Below are 4,445 nucleotides of genomic sequence, written 5' to 3' on the forward strand. Positions count from 1 at the left end.
CAACTACACAAGTCTAAACTGCAAAAGCCTTGAACTAGAATAAAATAGAGAAATGAAAAAATTACTATCACATTTCACAAACAATATGGCAATTAAAATTATAACACACAATGTCGCTACCCAAATGGTCATTCGGCCAGATGAGCCTTCAAATAGGGCTGAGAAAAATGGGGATTAGGTGAGGTTTTCCACCAAGCCACTCTATCTCCCAGGTGGGGCAGAAAACAGACAGATATTTGTCGCCCCTTGGAAAAAATAAATAGATCCCTAGTGACTAGTAGGATTCTCGGCCTTACCCTCCCACCTAGGGCAGAAAGACCTAAACAATGGGGCAGATCTGTCAGGGGCAGAAAACACACAAACATATTTTAACCCCCTTTGGAAGTGACCCTTGGCCAAGGGGTCACTTCCATCCAAATTTAAATGCCCCCAAATGGAAACCCTGGTGGCTAGTGGCGTTTTCTGCCCCCCTGGGGGCAAAAAGGCCAAAAAAACGGGCAGATATGCCCCTAGGGGGACAGGAAAACATTACAAAACACATGCTCCCTTTAGGAAGTGACCCTTGCCCAAGGAATCGCTTCCATCAAAAATAATGGCCCCCAAATGAATCCCTGGTGCCTAGTGGCATTTTCTGCCACACCTGGGGGAAAAACAGCCAAAACAATGGGGCGATTTGCCCCCGGGGGCCAGAAAAACATTGGAATATTGATGGGCCTCAAGAAAGCGACCCTTGCCCAAGGGGCCACTTCCATAAAAAACATTTGCCCCCAAAGTAGTCCCTGGTGCCTAGTGGCATTTTCTACACCCCCCGGGGGCAAAATGGCCAAAAAAACGGGCCGATTTGCCCCCGGTGGGGGGGGGGGGGCAGAAAAACATTCCAATAAAAATTGCCCTCTTGGAAGCGACCCTTGCCCAAGGGGTCGCTTCCATTTAAAAAATATGCCAAAAAAAAGAAGTCCCTGGTGCCTAGTGGCATTTTCTACCCCCCGCCAGGGGCAAAACGGCTGAAAAAACAGACCGATTTGCCCCGGGGGAGGGAAGAAAAACATTCCAATAAATATTGCCCTCTTGGAAGCGACCCTTGCCCAAGGGGTCGCTTCCATTTAAAAGATATGCCCAAAAAAGAAGTCCTTGGTGCCTACTGGCATTTTCTACCCCCGGGGGCAAAACAGCCAAAAATACGGGCCGATTTGCCCCCGGGGGGGCAGAAAAAAATTGGAATGATAATGGGCCTCAAGGAAGCGACCCTTGCACAAGGGGTCGCTTCCATTTAAAAAATATGCCAAAAAAAGAAGTCCCTGGTGCCTAGTGGCATTTTCTACCCCCCGCCAGGGGCAAAACGGCTGAAAAAACAGACCGATTTGCCCCGGGGGGAAGGAAGAAAAACATTCCAATAAATATTGCCCTCTTGGAAGCGACCCTTGCCCAAGGGGTCGCTTCCATTTAAAAAATATGCCAAAAAAAGAAGTCCCTGGTGCCTACTGGCATTTTCTACCCCCGGGGGCAAAACAGCCAAAAATACGGGGCGATTTGCCCCCGGGGGGGGGCAGAAAAAAATTGGAATGATAATGGGCCTCAAGGAAGCGACCCTTGCACAAGGGGTCGCTTCCCATACACACAAAAAAATCCCTGGTGCTAGTGGGGGCATTTCCGCTGCACGATCGCGACGCTGTGCACGATCGTGAAGCAGAAATGCCCTGCAAAGAGAAATCAGGGGACAGGAAAATCTCTTTCCTCTCCCCCGATGCCTCGATGCATTCTGCAAACCCCCCCCCCAGGAACAAGGAAACCTACCTTGTTTCTCCGACGCTCAGGAAGCAAATGGCTTCACGAGCGTCTGGGACTTCCTGATGACGTCAGCGTACACTGTGCGCGTTGACGTCATGGGATTTCCCTGGGGGGATGGGGGTGGCAGCGGAAACTCTTCCGCTGCCATCCCCCTTTGTGGAGACGAAATTGGACACCCGCGGGGGGTGCGCCAGCGCTTCCCCTGTGGGTGGGTCCCATGACGAGCTGGACTCGTCATGAGCACACGTCCACTGTGTGCCCTGACGAGTCCAGCTCGTCATGAGCAGGGAAGGGGTTAACTGATTTATCTGTATCTCTAGGTTAATAAACCAATTGAATACCACACCTGAGGATTTAACCACTCAGGAATGATGATAATGGAACTATCCAGGTTCTATTGCAGACAAGCTTTACCGCTTTCAGTGACAAAGCACAAGGACCAACCAAGGAGGACGTGGCTTGCTGAGCCAAGATGGCAGACAAAATCCATCAAGGCTCCACACAACACCCTAATTATCTAACCTTTAACCTGTTACTAACCAGCCATCCAATGTCCAGAGTGCACCCAATGCACCCCTGGCCCAACGACTAGCCCTGGATGCTGTTTTATTGACTTTGGGAGCACTCTGAATGCTTCTTGCCTCCCAATGGTGCAGCTACCAGCCTGCCGGTGCCACAACCATTGGGAGCCATGACCGAGCCTGGTCTGGCTCTGCTGCAGGACATTACATCCATTGCCACCAAGGGGGGTAGAGAGGGGCCCATGATGGGAGCCTTGATGAGATACGACATTCTACCCAGCACGTTGTGGCCTCAGTGGAGAAGGCAACGGCTACTTGCAGTTATGTTGAGGCTGCACATATTTGAATAGTGACTGGGCCCTACTGATGCACATGCACATTAACTCTTGAAGTGCATTGGGCGCTTTACCTACCTGCTCTACTGTACGTACCTGTTGGCCCGATGGTGGGGCTGAGACCTGGAGGGTGCGTGCCCAGCAGCACAATATCCCTGACCTAGACACATATGCCAGGACCCGCTTAGGGGGTTTACATGCCTGTGGGCCTTCCTTTTCATTTCCCGTCCTTCATCACCCACTGTTTGTCCCTACCGGACAGTGAAGTTGCCTGTGGGGCCAGGTAAGGTTTGCTCTGCCCCTGTTGCCTTAGCCCATTACACTTCGCCGAATGTTGAGCACATCTCTTTCTCTCCCTGCCACGTGGCTGCCACTGGCGGTACACATTGGAGATTCCCTTTATCAACGGGAGCTCAATGCACTAAATACAGCATGTTTCTCCTGGTGATTGGCTTCATACATCCACATAGACACATGTAGACGTGCAATATTAGCCCACAACTGGCTATATTCTCTGGGTGACTACTGCACCTACACTTTGCAGGTGATCTCATACCACTGCCCTACATGGACACTGGAGATATACAGTGAGTGGGAGTTCCTGGTGATGTGATCCCCTTGCTTTTAAAAGCCCTGTGACCCAGACGCTTCCTACAGCGTATGCACCTGACTCTGAGGCCTGCATCTCTTCTGGTATACCTGATTGCTGTCACTGAGTTGCTGATTAGACGCTGATGGGCATGTTGGGCTGCTCATGCTGTGGTGTCTGGGGGAAACTACAGGCATCAGCAAGCGGGCCCTTTGATGTCTCATTACAGACTATACTGGGCTGCTCGTGCTGCAGTATTTGAGTTGAGACTAGGGTGCTGGCAAGTGGTCCCTCGTCACTGGAGTCTTGGATCTCATTCAACCTCAGGCCTCATCATATTCTATACAGTCATGGGGCACCTATGCTTAGGTATCCAAAGTGCTGTCACACATCTACCTGCCACTGTCGAAAAGGCAGCCAAGGACATGTTACTATGGACCCTCCGGACCGTCCCTCGAGGAAAATTTAGACATTGTACTGGCTACTGTGGAGAAGACCCAGATGTCCCTGGATAGTACCTTGGCTTCCCTAGAGAACAAAATTGAAAGCATGGCAGCAGACCTCACTCTGCTATACCCAGGCCACCTTGAGTTAGTCAATAAGGTCTGCATCGCGAAGCACAGTATTGCTGAACTGCAGCCGAAATCCATGGGAATGGAGTCCTCCATATAGGCACTGGTGGATTGCGTATAAACACTGGAGTGCAGGGCAGAAGATGCAGAGGGCCACTCGCGTGGAAACAATGTTCGCATGGTGGGACTTCCGGAGAGAGTTGAGGGGCAAAATGCGGTGGAATATGTTGAGCGTTGGTTATGCGATTTGTTCCCCATGACTACCCTCTCACAATTCTTCTCGATTGAACGGGCCCACCACGTCCCAGCATGGAATCACCCACCTGCCTCGAACCTCAGGCAATTGCTCCACTATAGAGACCGCAATGCCATTCTGCGTGAAACTCGCAAACTTCGTTGTAGTCGACAACACCTGCATCATGTTCTTCCCAGATTACACAATGGCAGTGAAACATCAGCCGCGAACTGTATCTGCGATACTGTTGCTTGTTCCCTGTGCATTTACGGGTCATGGGTGAGGGAAAGATGTGCTTCTTTGACTCACCCAAAGATGTGTGGGAGACATTTTGATTTACACCGTCTTGCCAGTCCCCACAAATCGCTGCTGTGCCTTGCTGCTTCTCTGGGGATTGCCATCGCG

The sequence above is a fragment of the Triturus cristatus genome, chromosome 7 (genome assembly GCF_964204655.1).
Source record: "Triturus cristatus chromosome 7, aTriCri1.1, whole genome shotgun sequence".
Lineage (NCBI taxonomy): Eukaryota > Metazoa > Chordata > Amphibia > Caudata > Salamandridae > Triturus > Triturus cristatus.